The sequence below is a fragment of the Carettochelys insculpta genome, chromosome 10 (assembly GCF_033958435.1).
Source record: "Carettochelys insculpta isolate YL-2023 chromosome 10, ASM3395843v1, whole genome shotgun sequence".
NCBI classification, from domain to species: Eukaryota; Metazoa; Chordata; order Testudines; family Carettochelyidae; genus Carettochelys; species Carettochelys insculpta.
The window spans coordinates 19,058,830-19,078,914 of record NC_134146.1 but is presented as its reverse complement, the minus strand read 5'-3'; the positions used below and the strand labels follow the sequence as shown (position 1 = coordinate 19,078,914).

The 20,085-nt window shown below is 41.3% G+C and overlaps 1 long non-coding RNA gene across 1 annotated transcript in view; it reads left to right on the top strand.

Annotated features, from left to right (window-relative positions):
* Positions 1 to 20,085, top strand: part of LOC142018392 (uncharacterized) — a 166,594-nt gene that overhangs the window by 45,973 nt on the left and 100,536 nt on the right. The window contains exon 2 of the long non-coding RNA XR_012646813.1: positions 4,877 to 4,962. This is a non-coding gene — a long non-coding RNA (uncharacterized LOC142018392). The remainder of the gene's footprint in view (positions 1 to 4,876; positions 4,963 to 20,085) is intronic.

The following is a 20,085-nucleotide window of genomic DNA, read 5'->3' as shown; positions in this document are numbered from 1 at the left end:
GGCACCTTAAAGTTGGGAGATATTGATAACAAATAGGACATCTTCATGCCACCTTTGTATTTGTGAGTCCGTTGATGGCTGATCTGCCAGATTCTGGAGCCACAGAACTTATCACAGAAGGGGTAGGTGTTGGTAGCTTTTGGAGGGGCATAGGGCAGTTTTTGACACTCTTCTCCTCTGATTTTCCTCATCTGCACTGTGGCAGGACTGCTTAAACTGTGCCACCCCCTCATGGATTACTGTTCTCCACTGGGCCAGGTTCTCCCAAATGTTGACACCAATGCTGCACTTTTTCATGTGTGCCTTCAGCGTGCCCTTATATTGCTTCTGCTGACCCCCCCACCCCCGCAGTGGTTCCTCTGTTCTTCCTCCAACTTGGAAAACAGAATCTCTTTTGGGAGGTGCTGATCAGACATCTGAACCATGTGACCAGTCCAACTAAGTTGTTGATGAATGATAATGTCTTCAATGCTGGTCATATTCAACTCTTCCAGGATGCTAGTGTTCATGCACCTGTCCTCTTAAGAGATATTTAGGATTCTCCTGAGGCAGCACTGACCATGTTGTTCAGGTATCTTCAAATGATGCTTGTATGTTGTCCAGGTTTCACATGCATATAGTAGCCTTGGAACAATCACTGCATGGTACGCAAGCAGCTTTGTCTTGGGATACGTGTTCTAGTTTTCAAAGATCCTTTGTCTCAGGCAAGTGAAAACAGTGCTTGCATGGCTTAGATGATGTTGGATTTCTGCATCAATGTTGATTGTAGTGGAAGGATGACTTCTAAGGTATGGGAAGTCTCTACATTTTCTAACAGTTCTCCATTGGCTTCATCAAAATGTACAAGAGACTGTCCCATTGGCAAGGGTTGGTGGATCACTTTGATCATTTTAATGTTCAGTGTAAGGCCAAGATTCTTGTATGCTTCGGTGAAGGCACTTAAGATGATCTGAAGGGCTGCAGGAGACAGAGCAACAATCATACTGTCATCTGCATACTGAAGATCCATGATCAAGCTTGTAGAGGCTTTGCTTTTAGCCTTGAGTCTCCTGAGATCAAAAATCTTATCAGGCATTCTAGAGACAATCTTCATGCCATCTGGAAGCTTGCCATGAATGAGGTGAAGGGTCACGGGCGATGAAGAGGCAGAGCAGTGATGGGGCAATGATGTAGCTTTGTTTGACTCTTGTTTTGACCTCAAAAGTGTCACTTTGGGATCCATTGTTGCTCAATAATGTGGCAGTCATGTTGTCATTAAGCAGCTTCAAGATGCTAATGAATTTTTTTTCAGCAGCCAATCTTTGAGAGGATGGTCTATAGGGCACTACAATTGACTGAGTCAAATGCTTTGCTCAGGAAGATGAAACTTATGAATAACGCTTAGTTTTGTTCACAACATTTTTCTTGCAGTTGCTAGGCAGTGAAGATCATGTCTGCCATTCTTTGGAATGGTCAGAAGCCATACTGGGATTCTGGGAGAATTTCTTCTGAGCATGGCACAAGTTGGTTTGCAAGGATTCAAGATAAGATTTTCCCTGCCATTGCCAGGAGGGAGATGCCACGATAAGTTTCCACAGTCTGACTTTTCACTACACCTATCCAGACATACACTTAATTGCCAACACCAGCAATCAAGTATGAGCAATCTGTGTATTCTGGTCACTGGCAGTATGCTTCCTTCTTGATTTTGACACAGAACAATTAGCTATTTGCAATAAAGCCACGATGTTAAAATAAATCGCTACATCAGCATGTTTCTGTAGATGCTACTCACAAAAGCCATCACACATTGGCCTACCAGGGATATTTCAAAACTCCATGAGCTATAGTATGTGATTAGCATTTCCTTAAACATGTACAAATGCCTCCAGATAAGAAGTCTATTCATGACTAATGTCACCCCACACTGTTAGAGTGCTAACGATTGATTTATTCACAGAATAAGTTTAGTTATATTTCCATGCATTTTATACACATAGAAATGAACACTGAATTTTATGACCTTATCCATGTGCACTCTGCTAGCAGGCAGCAGTGCTCAAAACCAATGTAACTAAATGGAAACCAAGCAAAACACAGTCCATTCAGCTATTGTTTATTCTTTTGCTTGGCCGTGACTAGAGTCACTTTAGGTTCTATTTAGGAGAGAAATTATCATTCTATATTTTTAAATAACTGAATGAAATGCCAGACTTAACAGTTGCAAAATAAAATGTTGGGCAACTAGTGTTCTGTGCTGTAATATATGGAATTGTGTAATCTCAGAAAGGGCAGCTAGTGACTAAACACACTTGCAGACAAGCTAGAGCCAATTTTTTTTAATGTCTGAAAAGTGTGAGAAAAGGTCTTATTCTTTTTCATAAATCACTTTAGACATGCAGGGAGCCTATCACTGAGCTCAAGACTCACATCATATGTCACTGGGCCATGACAGTATGCCCTAGTGTTTTGCATACAGAATGTAATCATAAGCAGGAAGGTTTGGGTTAGCAACCCCAAACCAATCTGAAGTTACATACAGCTTTCTGACCTTAGTGTTTGTCCCTGACAATTTCTGGCTGATCTTCCTCCACTCTTTTTCTGAAGCATACACTCTTTCAAATGTCCATGTAGTGAATATGGAAAGTATTCAAGTGTTTGGTTAGGAAGTAAGATAGCTTCTTGTGCTGCAGAATGGTTTTACAAAAGCACCTGTAATCAAGATGTTCTTTGTTCAGCTATGTTGGTGTAAATCCAGGGTAACTCCTTTTGAAGAAAAGTATTTGAGTGCAGAATTTTGTCCCCGTTATTTTTTTATGTTATACAGTAGAGCTGTGGTCACACTATGCCTCCCTTTCGGAAGGAGGATGTTAATGAGGCATTTTGGAAGATGCTAATGAGGCGCTGACATGAATAGGCAGCACCTCATTAGTATAATAGTGGCCACGCGTGATTTGAAAGTGCCGCTTTCAGGACACATGCCACCCTTGTAGATGTGGCCTTTCGAATGATCCCTCTGAGTTTGAAAGCTCTTCCTTCCTATTTGGTTTTAGGAAGCAGGGGGTTTCAAAGTCAAAGGGTCTTTTGAAAGCCCCCTGTCTACATGGGTGGCATGCGTTCCAAAAGCGGCACTTTCGAATTGCATGTGGTTGCCATTATGCTCATGAGGTGCTGCATATTCATATCAGCACCTCATTAGCATCTTCCAAAATCACTCATTAACATGCCCCATCCGAAAGGGAGAGGTAGTGTGGCCACAGCCTGCGAGGTGTTCTGAAATGCTTTTTGATGGTAATGTCAATGAAAATGGCCCCAAAGGGCTGGATTCCACTTTCACTTATCTTGGTGTAATTCAGGCAGAATTCCCTCACAGCCAGTGGATTTATATCTGTACAAAACAACTTGACGGAAGGGGAGGCCATGCCCTATATTAATCTTGTCTTTTAGATTTTAAGCAAATGTTTTCAGTCCAGAACTAATGTGTAAATTGAGAGTGAATAAGAGTAAAAGCAAGAGTCCCATTGTTGGCTGAACATGACGACAACAACAAGTCAACGTCCAGAAGTGCTGTATGCTGACAAGTGATTAGCATCCAGAGATTTCTGGAATCTGTTTGAACCGTCTCTCTGCTGGAGTGTTTTCCTGGAGTGTTTTCCATCAGCACTTCAGTCACTTAAGTATCAGATACCAGCAAGACTGTCTTAATACCTGAGCTATCCATTGGTTATTTTCTTATGCTAATTAGTACTAAAACTACCTCTGGTGAAAAGGGATTGCCTCGACTTTTGATCTGAGTGCTGTTTATTGCCACTACAAATGCTGTAGTATTTCTGTTCCTTCTGTACTACATGTGAATGGAAAAGTTACTCAGACATCTTAGTATACAAAGTGCAAATGAAAAGCATGCATGTTTGTGCAATGCATTTCTATGGATATTCCTTCCACTGCCTCAAATGATCAACTTGGTTAATGCTGAGGTATCCCTGAGAGAGAAAAGAGAGGGAAAAAATCATAATCATTTGCCTTTGCCTGTGAAAAATTTCACTACTACTGACATTGAAACACCTTAACCTCTTGGGGTGTAGGAAAAAGAGGCACATAGTACACTCTGCTTAATTGTCAGATGAATGAAAATTTCAGATGTAGACAATAGAAAACCCCCTTAGAAGAGTGCTGTGTAATGATGTTACTAGGTAGCATATTTAAAAGATACATAAGGAAATATTTCTTTACACAGTGCATAATCGACCTACCTATGGGTGATGTAAAAGCCCAAGTATAACTGGGTTTGAAAAATAATTAGAAAACTGGATAAGTTCAGGGAGGATAGGTCCATCAGTGGCCATTTGCCAAGATGGTCAGGAGCGCAACCTCATGCTGCTCTTGTCCCTTTACCTCTGACTGCTGGGACTGGGTGACACAGGATAGCTCACTTGACAAATTGTCCTATTCTGTTCATTCCCCCCGAAGCATCTTACTGGCCACTGTTGGAAGACAGGATATTGGGCTAGATGGGCCATTGGTCTGACCTAGTCATCTTTATGTAAATGTAAAAGTACTTAGGAGCTTCGTTTCTGAAGTTTATGTCCAGACCTCCAAAAGATCCACTGAACATGCTGACCTCTAGAAAATCTGATCCCAAATGATCCTTTGATATCTCTTGGAAATAAAATCATTAGTGACAGAACAGAAACTCGCTAACATACATTTTGTTCTATGATTTAATTATGCCTCTAAAATTTCCTGTTTACCACAAAGTCTGCATATTTTCAATCTCTGTCTTCCTGTCCTACAAATTATGGATGACAGAGCATTGGGTGCATCTGTACTTTGCAAAATAATTTTATGAAAGGAAAAAATGTGATTTAGCATGTCTCTATTTCCCCTTTTTTTGCAGGGGCTGGAAGAAATTGCCTTTCCAACTGCAGTAAATAAATTAGGTGCACAAGATTACTACTCAAGGTGCAGAGTACAGGCGAACAGGTATGTAAATGGACTGATTTTGCACTTGGGAATTGTATTCCCTGTTAAAAGGTTGAAGACAGCTGCAGTCAGTATCGAGGGATTTCATTGGTTTTCATATGAGGTGCTTTTCCAAATTGGCCTGCATTGCTAGATTGGCAGACAGAAGGCCAACAAAGGTTTTTAAAGAGAGCTTCTATAGTTTAATCTTCCCACCTGCTCCCTATGACTCCACTATAAAACAGTAAGTAGATGTCCTATGTAGGTCATTTAAAAAGATGTATGTACAAATGGTATTAAATAAAATCTTTGTTGGGCTCAATGACGTAGTGCCAAAGCAATTGCTGCAGATGTATTAGGAGACTAAATCTGTCCTTCATTTATCGTGTTATGTCCCACTGTTTCTCTGTGTTGACTTGGAAATGCGCCCACCCTGTTTAAAGGGGCTTCTTAGCTTTATTTCTCCATTCATGTGTTCATGTATTCAGCAAGATCCGTAACTAGAGGCAAGGATTGAAAGTAACCCAGAAATATAACAAAATGAACTCTAACATGGAATTTACTGATTAGGTCCCTGTAATTACAAATTACACAAGATGAGATCTTCCCAAGAGATTCATGTAGATAAGCAGCAGAAATGATGACTCCTCTATATTGCATTGCTGAAACATGGCTTTTTCAGAAGCTTCCATGATTCAAATAAAGATTTCTGCTGTTGCTCCATCCAGCTGTGCTGGCTGTCGCAGAGCACCAAAATGCAGGTGTGATCTAGCCTTTTTTAAAGATTTTATTGTCACTAAATATTTGTATTACAACAGTACCTTTTGGTCTCAGCTGAGATCAGGGCCCCATTGTACTATGTCCTGTGCAAACCCCATGGAAAGAAACATTTCTTTGCGTCTTAGAAACATTTTCAGCCTCCTAAACTTCCTATGCTTAATTGTAATCAAACAAAGATACACTGATTTACACCATCAGATGATCTGGCCCATTGAATTACAACTGATTTCAACGGTGTAAATGAGAGGCGTATCAGGCTTATTAAAGAAGATGGATTTACTTGTATTTAGACCTGCTAATGTAAAGGTAGATCCTCACATGCTTTTTCAGTAAAGTTACAATATTTGAATTATTTTATTCTATATCTATGCCTGTGTAATGAAAGTAATCTATTTTAATTAATTTATTTTTAGACGTTCCATAGTACTCACCACTAGAGTGTTTAGTAGTGCCACCCCAAAATGTTAAAAAATCATGATTTTTAAAAAAGAAAATTGAGCTTTATCTCTTTATGGAGCTTTTATTTTTGCCAGTGTTGGGTTTCCTGCATTTCTCTGCAACCAAGATGGTTATATATGAGTCTGGGGCAGTCTCACAACTCTCACAGCTATGGTTTTAAAAATAAAAACCTCCCCTTTTTTCTTCTCTTTACGCCCCCCGACCCCAAAAAAGAAACCACCAACAAACCACCAGTTGCAAAATCATGGAAGTTGGCAAAAATATATGTTTCAATATGAAGCATCATTAGGGAAGCAAACATGTATGCGAGATATATTTCCATTCCACTTCAGTAATATCTGACAAATATCTGTTCACAATGAATGAAATTAGCTTCTGTGCGGAGGACTAGCACAAAGCTTATGTTCCAGGTAGATTGCTCTTAAAAATCTCAAAACTGGGTATGAATGAATGAATGAATGCAAGTGATGCATAGACTTTGGGCTGTCCTCCTGCATGGGGTGTACATTTCACCATAACCGATGAGTTATGCTACGTCAAGTAGGCTAGTAAATGTGTAGTCAGTTGGTACACTCACTTGATCTAGACGCTGTTCTTTAAAGATCTTCTTTTTAAGGAGGCCCTTTGACATAAAGGAACACATCATAAACCAATCCTAGAAGAGGAGGGCCTCCTCCACCTTCAGCGATACGGAGAAACTTCAGCATTTCTCCAAGACAATACAGTAATCCTTAAATATTAAAGGGTGTGAGGGTAGATACCCATTGAACCTCTGGCCACCTTGTCAGTAAGGTGTGGCTGTAGGGAAATAGCAAGGCTGATGTTACGCAAGAAAGGTGATGTGAATCTAACATAGGAAAAATTCCTTCACCTAAGTGGTCTTGTGTTTCTTGTCTTTATCTGTATCAATATTTGTGTGAAACAGTAGCTCTAAATAAAGTGACCGATCTGATTCCGGTCTGTTAATACACTAGTTTCACATGAATAACTCCTGATTTACACTATTTGTGACTGAGATCAAGCTGGCCTAATGTGTCTGCTAAGCAGTGTTATCTAATTATCCTTTCCAGCCCTTTCACGAGGTGGGCAGAGCAGAGTGAGTTATTCCAAACTCAGCCGAATGTCTTGGGCAGCACTAGTTTAAGTTAAGAGGGCAATGACTGACTTGATTTTTTGCTTAAATTGCTATAGTGTGTGCATTCATTTGTTGCTGCTGAATCTGCTTTACTTGCTACTCAGAATAGCATAGGGATCTCAACGTGAGAAAAGTTATGGTGACTTTCCCTCTGTTTTCATGTGCCTTGTCAGTAAGGTCTGTTTGACATAGTAGTGGCGTATAAAATGCAGCAGGAGCTTTTTTGGGTGACTGCCTGGTTTGTGTTAACTCTTTCCTGTGTAGGAAGCTTTTTCTCAGGCTGCTTTTATGTTAGCTGGTCCTTTTTCAATTTGATAGAGATAAGCAGCTGCAGCACAAAAGTGTTAGGTTCGTAGCTGTCTGCTAACTCTCCTCTCCTCTGCTTGGAGAGTATTCCTTTTCCCTCTCTAGTTTTCCCTTCTTCTTTCTGAGGAGATGAATGTTTTTGTAATCCTTCTGATAGGGAGAGTTTAATAATTCTTTCACTGTAATAAACAGATCATCTTCGTCATCAGGCAGAAGGGCTGTATGACCTGACTCAGTTCATTTTTTCTCTTAGTCTGCCCACCACCCCACTTCTTAAACTCCTGCTCCTCACTGTTTGCCAGTAGTGTCCGTAAGCAGGAATCCTCATCTGAATTCTCCATGTATGACATAATAATTAAGCCATTAGAAAGCAGTCAAGTAGCACTTTAAAGACTAGCAAAATGGTTTATTAGGTGAGCTTTCGTGGGACAGACCCACTTCTTCAGACCATAGCCAGACCAGAACAGACTCAATATTTAAGGCACAGAGAACCAAAAACAGTAATCAAGGAGGACAAATCAGAAAAAGATAATCAAGGTGAGCAAATCAGAGAGTGGAGGGGTGGGGGGGAAGGTCAAGAATTAGATTGAGCCAAGTATGCAGACGAGCCCCTATAGTGACTCAGAAAGTTCCCATCACGATTTAAACCATGTGTTAATGTGCTGAATTTGAATATAAAAGCCAGTTCAGATGTTTCTCTTTCCAAAACGGAGCGATAATTCCTCTGGCAGCTCTTTGTCACTTTTGCAGTGGATCTAACCTACAAGCTAGTATTGTTCATTTTGTCATGATTTTACTGTTTATTGGTCAATGGTAAAATCAGTACAGTTGTTATTCAGACTTCCAGGCCCTTAAGGACAGTTTGCTCAGCCATCTATTCATGCCAAGCCCTGAAGCTGTAGGAACACTGTATAACATTGAATCTTCATTCCTTTTTTGGTAGTTAAAATCAGCATAACAGTTCAAACAGCAGAAAGTACAATTATAAAAACCAGTCCAACACTGGGTGACCATAAAATATCCGTGCTGCAGACAAAATCCAAGGCAGGAAGCCTGAGACAGAACTCAAAATAGAAATTGCAGATGTTTGGACTCAGACCGGAGCCCAGGGTTTGAGACCCTCCCCTACTGTTGGATTTCAGAGGCCCGGGGGCCAGTAGTTGGGGAGAGGTCAATATGAGCCCAAACATCAATTGTACTATTGTCAGCCTGGCAGAGTGAGCCCTGCAAACTCAAGTCAGTTGACCTGGGCTCCAAGATTTGCTGCTGCGGGTTTGTGTGTGGTAATTATTTTGCTTATTTTTTGTATACTGGGGATGTGCTTTTTGGCCTCAGAAATGTCTGACACATGGCATGAGGAAATTTAGTGCACTTGTTTCTGAAGAAGAACCCTTTCCAGCTGTTGTCTCAAGGTGGGAGGAGAGCTCTCCAAGAAAAGGTGGATGTTACCCTGCACGTGTAATACTAAAGCCATGTTATTACTCTAAATTAACTCCCCCCACCCACCCCCAGAACTTCTATAGGGCCTTTGGAGGGAGGGATAGCTCAGTGGGTTGAGCATTGTCTTGCTAAAGCCAGGGTTGTGAGCTCAATCCTTGAGGGGGCCATTTAGGGATCTGGGGCAAATAGACTTTAAAAAAAAAAAAGGCAAGGGGATGATGCTCTGTCCTGCTAAGAGGGCAGGGGACTGGACTTGATGACCTTGTGAGGTCCCTTCCAGCTCTATGAAATGTGTGTGTATAGATTTTGCTGAGCTGAGTGTGAGGAGGAGGCAGACTTCTCTTCAAAGCATCACCTCCCTCTTTCCACACACGCACTTGAAACCTTCAGAGAGTCCCTACCTATGCTCGTGAGAACTGAGCCAGCAATAACTTTCATAGCTTGCACTCTGAAACTGACCAGGAATGGTCAATTTGAGGCAGTGGCCAGTGAAGGAGTTCCATCGGAGCTGTGCAGCCTTGGAAATGAGAGATGTGATCCTTTGGTAACTCCACTATCAGTCAGGAAGCTGGAACTGAAAAGATAAATGAGGGGAAAATACATTGACTCTTCTGCTTAACACTTATTTTATTCAAATCATGTTGCCCATCACTACTACACAAAAAGGTAGCGGAAGTCAAATGACACCCAATGACATTACTGTTCCTTTCCTGCAGTTTGAAACTGTAGGTCTGGTGGATAAATCATTGGGACTCAAGAAAACTGGTGAAAAAGCTTAAGTCTTCTATTATTCCGTCTAGCTTTATGCTCTGTTGCTCTGTCTAGCTTTACATTGCTATTTATCTGCTTCTGCAAGTTTCTTCATTCTTTGCCACTCTATCCTCTCCCTTTTGCCTGTTGAGGGATTCTCTTCTTATGTGTGTTTGTACTACCTCAGTGGGGCCCTGACAATACAAATAATAAAAATGACAAAAAGAGTTAACTTATTATCCTAGCTGAGATTAATCCTCAGTTTGCAGTGCCACAACTTGCAGTGCATCTTCAGGAGAGGAGAACTCTGGATATATCTCCACTACACAGTTTTTAGTGACAAGCTGTGTTGACACAGCCCTCTTACTAAAAGTCAAAATACTTTTTGTTGGCAACTTTTGCTGACTATATACTTTCACCCCTAACGAGTGGGTTTAAGCACCTGTGAACATCAAAATTTTGTCAAGCAAGTGCAAGTGTAGATATAGTCTGAGTTTCTAGAATATTTCATTTTTATACCTCTCGCTTGCCAGCACTAGCAAGATGTGTTACCTTCTTCAACCTGATGCTGAATTTTTATTTCCTGTTATATGTCTATGGCCTTTTCTTGTGGAATATCAGTGCAAATTATTTGGCCTTCAGAATCAATCCTATGTTAGCTATGGTTGATGGTTGGCGCTTTTGATTAAATTTGTCGCAGTGCCTTCTCTTGTTAAGGTTGAGTCTCTTCAGCTATCACTTAATTTAACAATGATGTTGGGGACCTGAAGGTGGGATAATTTATAGTGACTTGGGATGATACTATTATATGTGGTATATTAAACTTTTACAATCATCCCAAATGTGATTTAAAATCAATCAAATATAAATGTCACCTTTATTTGTGGATTGCCTACTGAAGAGAATTTAAAGCTGGATAATCTGATTTCCTAATTAAAACAAAACCAAGACAACAAATTTTGGGGAAATTAGCAGTTGATTAGAAAGATGAACAAAGAACACTGGGGAAAAATGCACAGAAACTGCACGCATAACTGAAAGGTGTTTCTATGAAAATTCAATTAAAATGTAACTAGCGGAATCCTTCAAAGAAATGTAATTAAAATTTTAGATGCACTGAAACACTTATGGAAAAAATAGTGCTCTGCATATCAAAAGCCAATGAAATCAAAATTTTTCTTTATAATAACCAAGGGAATCCAAAGAAAGAACTTTTAAGATACCCTGCATGTTATGCTATTAATATTATCTCAAAGCCTTGCCAAGCACTCATGAATCAATAGTCACTTTAATACCTGCAGTAAATGACTGTCTGAATCTTAACAGATTAAAAATAGCGCGTGAGTGTGAAACGAACTCTGGAATATATCGCCCTATGAACCAAAATCTCTGAAGTTTATGCTGATGCAAAGCTACTGCAGATGGATGCTGCAGCTGCAGTGTCCATCCATGAAAATTTTGTTATTCCTGGAAGGGGAAGTATTGCTGGACAAGAGCATTTCTGGCTCTGTAATTTAATGTCATGGAAGCACTGAGTTTTGGTAGTGATTATTTACAAGAATGACAAAAAAGTCTGCAACATAGGAGGTAAAACACTGTTATCCACACCAATACTACCAGCTGTGAGAGAGAAATCTCAATGAATTCACTGACTTAAATCAGTTGGGATAAGCCCCCAGATGCAGACATTTCTCCAAATCATATCCAAATTGTTAGTTTCTTCTATCAAGCCCTTGGTCAAACTCTCCTGTCCTCAATAGGTGTGTTGCAGGAATTATGTCCTATTTTGGCCCCTCTCATCTTTTAGTCGACGCTTCCATTTAGTCAACTTCTCTTTTGCAAGATTCCTCAGATTCTTAATGGGCTTCTTTCACCTGACCCTTCTTTTCAGCTGTGCTGCACCCCTACCCTTTCTCACCAAATCTCTTCCTCCTGCAATCTTACAACTCTAAAATTCTCGGCTATTCAGCTGTTTGTTTTCTAGGTCCCCACCCTCCTTTACTAGTCTAAGCACCCTCTGGCAATTTTTGTGTGGGGTTCCAGCGGGCATGCTGCAAGACCTTAGTCCTCACAATGCTTTTAAGAGATAAAAAAGCAGCAGAGTGTGGGACTTCTTGGAGCATGTGGAGTCCTGTAAACTGGGCAGTGGGTGATGGCACATTGTGTGTATGTTAGTCATTCAGGAAAAAGAGTTGGGATGATGAGGAATGGTCATTTCTGTGCAGAGAAGGGAAAATTTCTTTGTTATTTGAAAGGGAGGTATTTTTTGGTCAGTTGGCAAGTAGGCTTCCTAACTGAATCTTCTTCAAACATTTTAAAAAGTGTGGTTTTATGTTTTTTATTACCATAGAACTGAAGGAAGGAATGAAGTTTGGGATTTATTCTTCTTTTAGTCCAACAGGACCTATTATGTCTACCTTCAAATGCCCAAGTGTTTGGTAGGAATAGAATCTGACTGTACCAGCAATGCAATATCCCTAATACTACTGCTTACTGCAGTCTTGGAATGGAGAATTTTAATTATGCAAGTGATTTTTTTTCTTTAAAACCTGCACTGATCAGCTTTGAAACTCTGCCAAAAATGACATGCTGAAATAATGTTCTTACTGTGCCAGAGCGATAAAGAATATAAGTGCCAGGAGCTGGCTTTTTTAATTTCTCCACAGTTGGCAGAAGATATTTACGTAGGTAGATCATATTCCAAACCCTAAATCTGGTGAACATAAATGATTTTCTAACCTGAGTAATATTCAGTCTGAAGACAACAACAACAACAACAAAACCCCACATGCTCGCTTATCAGTCATTCATAGACAGGGCTGGTTATGGCAGTTGGGCCACTTCCCTGTACATGGTGGTGTGAAATTGCAGGTGTAATCTTCCCTGGGACTACTGTATTTCCATAGGGGATGAGTATGTCAGTTGCTTCCTTCAATGCCTGGCCTTGCTCCACTGGGTTTGGTGATATGGCTCCATGTCTAGAGCTCATTAAAAGTCATATAATCACGAACTTTCTGAGTGCCTATGGAAGGCAGGGCTGGAAGGCTGTCACTGTGTCGCAGGGAATTTGAAAGAGCTAGGCCCTTCGACTCTGGTGTAACCTGTATGTTGGGACTGCCTTGGAGCCAGCAGTCCACTGGGGAAATGGCCAGAAACCTGCTTGAGTTTCATGGGAAATCCCTCAAAATAGATGCTTCACATTAACAGCCAAAACCATGATTGAACATGTGGGAAACTGATATTTTTGGATGAAAAATGGGTCATTTGAAAACTCCCGACCAGCTCTAGCCACATCTTTTCAGCTTCCTTTGGTGATTTGATCCTCACTGGCAGAGGAATGAGCAGTGCCTCCATTACAGATGCAGAGGTGTTTTTGTTCTCGTGCTAGGGAGGTGTCTTTATCCTCCCTCAACCCACAAAAACACATCACAACTTGTCCCATAAATGCATGGCCCACTCTGTTTGATAAGCAGGTGCTCTCTAATTTCTCTCCCCCATATCTCTTCCTATACTTCCTCCATCACAGTTTTACAAAATGGTACCCTTGTGCTCTGTGCTATGCCTTTCAGGAGGCTTTAAATGATGACACTTACTTTTTGGCCTGTGTGGGTTTGGCTGATGATCAGTCTGACCTCTCCTTGTCATAAACTAGAACTGCCTGAGGAGAATGCTTTCTGCCCTGTTCTGTGGAAAGGAGTGTCTTCAGTCCATATTCCTTTGTTTTGAAGATGCTTGGCTGTCAAAGGGCAAGTTGTTGTGGACTTGCTATTTTAAATGTTAGGCATTGTCTCAGGGATGTCACTTGCATGTTGACTGATGCTCCTGAAGTGATGACATCACTGGTCTCTTTGTTTTCTAGTGCACTCTACTGCCTTGCAGGGCAGACAACTGTGTAACACTGGTTGGAAAGGTTTCTCTGCTAAATGTTTTCCCCTTGTAATAACAGTACCTTGTGTTCCCCCACTGAAATTTGGGGCAGCAGCCTTAAGCACCCTGCTACTGAGCCTGTTTCTCTTACCTGTTGTTCTGATGGCCACGCCAATGAGTGGAATGGGCCCTTTAAAAGGCCCATTAACAGCCTCACAGTGGGGCCTTCAGGGGTAGGCTGCACAAGAGCTTTAGAGACTTTAGACTTGGCTGGTAGTGGCTTGTCAAAGCAGGAAAGAAGGAGAATGGGGAAAAGCTCCAGGGCTGAGTTTATTTCAAATTTAACAAATTAAACCCAAATGGGAAATTTGTTAAAAACTCTGGAATTATGGACTTGACTTAGAATCCTGAATAAGAGAAATTGAGACACGGTGTGGCAGAGCCACTCCCGGAAATGGGAGTGGGCTCAGGAGGCAGCTGACAATTTTGTGTCACCTGATCGGCTATACCTGAAAGATTGGGAATGAGACGGTGTAACTCCAAAGCTCCCTGTTTTCTCCTTGGTAAGCCACTGTGGCTTCTAACAAGCTGCTTTATCATAATCAGTAGATATGAGTATTGTCATAACTGAGTAATTCTTTTGTTATGTTCATATCTGGGGTTAAAAACCCCAAACTGTTTTTCCCAGCAAAAATATTCACCCAAAACATAACGATAAACATAAAGGAAATGTCTCCTGGAACACCTCTTTTCTTTTCCATTTCGGCAGGAAACTGAACCGTTCTCCCCAAACTTTGATTCAAATGGAACTGATCTTTTTTTCAGATTTTTTTGATTCAACTGCAACCTGAAAAATCAGCAAATTGTTTAGGTGTAATCATGGGTTAAACCCCACTGTATCAGCAGCTTTATTTGCTAGTTACATTCTAAACATGGACATACTAAACCTCCTTATCCCACCTATGTCCTTTTGTTGTCTCAGTGTGAGATGGATCTACACTTACCTTTTACCAACAAACCTTTCTTGTTCAGCTTTGAAGAGTAGCAAGAAAAGTTAATCAGATCAGCTAATGCCGTATCTCCTGGCTTCTATGCTCTTTCCAACGACCCTGTGGCAAGCAGGAAACTTCAGCTGTGCACTGCCTTCCTGTCAAGGGGCCACTGAGAGGGTATGCAGGAGACATTTTCTCTGCTTTTCATGTGAATGTTGGGTCTCTTGCTGAATTCAAGATGGGCTCATGTGTTACTCTCCATGAAATTGCTGAGTTACTGGTCTGACAGGGAACAGAATTTTATCTGTGTCCTGACAGGGCATGAATTTCTGTTGAGATGTTAGAAGAGATCTAAAAAGTACCTAGTGAGATACAATTGCTGAAATTATGCCAGAATGCACTTGTTCAATGCACACACAGGATTATTTTTGTAAGGTTTGATGTCTGGCTTCTACATTCTGTATCCTAGCTCTGTATAACTCATTGATGTTTAAGGGCACAGATGTTTTTGAAAGTAAATTTACATCATACAATTTTGAGAGAAACTTTGGGGCTAGGTAGTTTGCCACATACTGAAAACTAGCCCCTTCATATTATTTATCCGATAGTGCCTTTACATAGAGATGTATGTACTGAAAATTGTGAAGAGAAGGCAAAGTAAGTGTAATAGGATTCAAAAAAGGGTTAAATATTTATAAGGCTAATAGGAATCAAGAATTCTATTAGGTAGGATTAAAGACAAAAGGAATATTAAATCCTCATGCTTCAGGGGATAATTGATGGAGTTTAGGAAGGAATTTTGCCGGATATTGCCTGCTGCAGAGATTCTTGAATGTACACACCTGATTCTTACTGCAGTCACAAACTAAACTTGATGGACCGTTTGATCTGATCCAGGATTATAATTCATAACAGAGCAATATATTGTTGTATAGATGTACTGTGGCACTGCAAGGTAAAATGCATTTATAATACCTTGCCACTCATATACCACACCTTATGTATGCCTCTCAAACCACTTGACAAAGTTGAGGTAAATCTTCTTATCCCCATTTTACAGATAGAGAATTTAACAGAGAAATTTATTGTCCTCGGATATTATGGAAGTTAATGGGGAAACTGAGAGTGAAAAAATCAGGCTCAGTCCAATGTTTTATTCTGTGGATCAAACTACCTTTCTTGTCCCAAAGCGCCTCTTAAAACACCAGGTCGTTCCCCCTGAACTTCCTTTCCCCAAATTTTTAGGGAAAAGATCACTATGTTGGCAAGTTGCCACTACCAGCAAGTGGTGCATGTTTAGCTGCAGAATGGCTGCCAGATGCTAGGCAGATGGGGCAGTAGAAATACCCGCACAGATACTCTGTGCAGTTTTGCTGTAGCCATGTTGGTCCCAGGATGTTAGAGACAAAGTAAGTGAGGTGATCTTTTTTTTTATTGAACCAACTTCTGTTGGTGAGAGGGACAAGCTGTGCTTCAGATGTGGGCTCTGTATAAACTTGAAAATTTGACTTTCACCAACAAAAGTTGGTTTGGTTTAAAAAAAGTTACTTCACCCACCTCGTCTGTCAGAGAGAAACTGGCTTTGTTTCTAGAAAGGAAAGCTTAGCTCCTCTCTTTGTATGGATCCCCCAGTGCAGGTGTGTGAGCAGCAGAGGATGGGAGCTTCAGGTTCCAAGGTCTGGCCCTGAGTTAGCACAGAGAGATGTGTCCCATTGACAAGGGATGTTGGTTGCTATGTCATGGTGATGGCTGTGGCTGGAGATGAAGCTGGTGTAGATTTGTAGATTCAAAGCTGGGAAGACTCTTTTTTAAAAAATTTCCTTTTCAATAATCTGATAAGGAACGTGGTAAGAGCTCCCTGAAGTTTCTTTTACACAGAGACAGTAGTGCTGAAAGCCATGTTACCTTCTGAACATACAACATACTTAATGTGAATTATTTTATTAACTTGAATGTGAGCAACATGTAGGCAATAAACACTCACATTTTTGTACAGCAGAGATAAACTACCAATACTACTTCATCAAGCCCCCACCCTCCCAATGATCAAACACAGGGCCTGATCCTTAGTCAGCTATGCACACAATGGGAACTGAGGAAAGTAATCTCCAGCCCCCATAAGCTTTAGCACCAGGTTAATTGTATAACTAGTCCCTGGTTACTACTGCTGGCTCACTGCTTTCCTATGCATGGAGTTTTGATTATTTGGATGTAAGTAGTGTGGATAAACCCATGACATGCTCCTTTTGCAGGTCTGCTGATGGGGAGGCAAAGGGGGCAGTAAGTCAAAGAGGCCCAGGGCTCCTGATTGCTGCTACTGAGGCAGAGACTATGGCCCAGGCTCTTCAATTGCCACTGAAATGCTGCTCTGCACACTCCAAGGCTCTGAAGGGGGCTGCAGGGGGGAGAACTGCAGTCTGCACAACACTGGGAGCTGGCTGCCCCAGCCCCACCCCTTCCTTGCAAGGTCTTGCCCCTTCCACAGGTGCAGAGCCACATCCCCTGCACTTTGCTCGTGGAAGCTGTTGCCCCCCTGTCCTTTTGTGTGAATGACATCCATTGTCCTTCCTTCCATGTTTATCTGCTGCAGTCTGTCATGGAAGTAAGTTTCTGCTGTGGGCTGAGAACGTGTGGCAGTTCCTCCTTCTGGGTTCTTTAGTCCTCTTTGCAGTGGAAAGAGTATTTCTACCGCTTCAGGCCTTTACTCAACTTTCTGAGTAACCTCAGGGCTGGACCCAGTGCGAATATTTTATAAGATTGAAATTTAGCTGTTTTTTTGGTTAAAGGAATTTATCGGCCAAGGACCAATGGTGGTTGTTGATGGTGTACACCTAAGTACTAAGGTGACCTGGTGCAAGTGGCAGGACCTAACTCCAGTTTCCTTTGACAAAAAGATTCCAATAAAGTTAAACAATAGAGGTGTATAAAATTGTAATTCAACCTCTGGAGCATACAGACAAGAGGATAGCCATGAGAATTGAGCTCGGTATCCTTTTCACTGCAGAAATGAAGATGTTGAGGTGGTCAAATGGTCATATGCTCCAAGACAAGAAGTTAAAGGAGATAGTAAGGGCCCCAGTGCAGGTTGTCCCTTTTGAAGACAAATTGAGGGAAGACAGGTGCATTGGTATGGGCATGTCCAGCAGAGACTGCATAACTCCAGGGACCAGTTATACAATTAACCTGGTGCTAAAGCTATGAGGGCTGGAGAGTACTTTCCTCTGTTCCCATTGTGCGCACAGCTGACTAAGGATCAGGCCCTGTGTTTGATTATTGGGAGGGTGGGAGCTTGATGAAGTGGTATTGGTAGCTATCAGGATAGCTCTTTCAATGACTGTGGATGGAAGATGACCCTAGGGGTCCCAACCACTTAATACCAAGCACTTGGTACATGGTCCATATATCAGTGGACCTTAGAGAGATCAATCTGTCTGGCAGTTTGGTGTACACTCAAGGATGTGAGAAGAAAGCTATAAATGTTGCTGACTGTAAAGAAGGGATTAGTGCAGAAGAGTTAACTTCTATATTTATGACTACTATCAGAGAGGTAGCCGTGTTTTTCAGTATCTTCAAAAACAACAAGAAGGCACCTCACAGACTAACAGATATTATGGCTACCATAGAACTGGCAGTGAAATTGAACCCCGACGTGCTGCGATTAATTACAGGTCAGATATAATTTTAAGTATGTAGATTGGGAACTTTTGCATCCTCATTCAGCAGTGATGTAAAAACTGGCTGTAAAAGATTCCTCTAGTGAAGAGTGAGAAGCTAAATGAGCCACAGCAGTGGGCTTTAGATGTATATAATTTTGGCTACTTGTCAGCTAGGGATCAGAAATCTGCCGCTATCTTACAAAATTATTCTCATAAATGGATTCATCTGAAAAAATGGAAGCAGAGTAGGACCTTACTAATGTTTTAAAAAGTCTTAGTTGTATTAAGCTCTTATGAACAGTATAGTTTCTGTATCTTCTCATATTTAACATTCCTGGTTTTTGTAGCTTCGCATAGGTACATAAGTTCCCCTTTCATAGTCTCTTAACAAGAGAGAAACACCCATCTGAAAACCTCTCTTTTACCAACTGCGTAAAAATCTCACGATCTTAAAATATGATAGGTCTGTGGGCCTGTCTCGGCAGAAAAATACCAGGATCACAGAACCATGAAAGCTTTTCTCAGAGTCACATTTTGTCATCTGACCTTGTTGTGCACAGAGATGACCATAAAAAAAATAAAAACTTGAAACCAGGTGAAATGTGCCTGGTTTTGCCTTTTGTTACAAACCTGAAAAGCGAGCCAGGTTTGCAAGGCCTGCCAAGGTTCACAAATCTTTTGATGAGCTACAGGCTGAGTGGGTTGAATGAACCTGTACTGAATGTAAGGTGCTTTAGATTTGTGACTTTAAGTGGCAGGAATGCATACTGGCCGAGTGCCACATGGCTTCCATCTGAAGCCATGAAAACTCAATGGCTTTGGGAACATCTTGCTCTTAGATATGGGTTTTCCCATGAATAGGGTTGTGTGTGAAAATGGAAAACAGACACAGACACGCACACAGAATTATTTTTATCTAAAACTGCTGTAAACCACACCGAATGAGTTTTGCATAGGGAGGTCATGTGTAGGGTTCCCTCTATTTTTTCCCTCCTGGAGTGGAATAAATTTTATGTGCACCAAGCCAGGTGGGGATGTGCACCACCAGTAGAAACATATTCTGCTGCCTGTGAGTATTGTGGGAGTTCTGCTAATCCTCTGGGAGTCACATGAATGTCTCCTGGGCAGCTGCCAAAAAACTGAGCTTACAGAGAACACTTGTCATGTGGCTGAAGTGAAGATGGCTGGAATGTCCTATCTTAGCTTTGTGCTTTTGCCCCTTCCTGTTAGATTTGCTTCAGCATTGCACTGCCTCTTTGCAACAGCGCTTACTATTTATGACAATGAAGATTGCACCCGTTGCTTCTATTTCTGGCTTCTTGTAGGCTGGACCTGCACCTGAAATCTAGGTCAGCCTTGCTATATCACTCAGTGGTGTGGCGAATTTCACTTGCTGTGTGACAGAGTTAAGTGGCTTGTCCTCCACTGGAAATGCAGTTAGATTGATGGAAGAATGCTTCTGTCAATAATGCTGCCACCTTTTGGAGAGGCAAATGTACACCGGAGTTTGGGGGTGGGGGGATGGTTACCCCTTCCATTGCTATAGGAAGCACCTGTGCTTCCACAGCACAGCTGCAGTAGCTGTTGTAGTGTAGCCAGATGTGTTTACCTCAGACCATTTCTCCAGTTTGTCCAGATAATTTTGAATGATAAGACAATTCTCCCAAGCACTTGCAACCCCTCCCAGCTTGGTATCAGCCACAAACTTCATAATTATACTCTCTCTATATTCAATATACTGTCTTATGCTATTATCTAA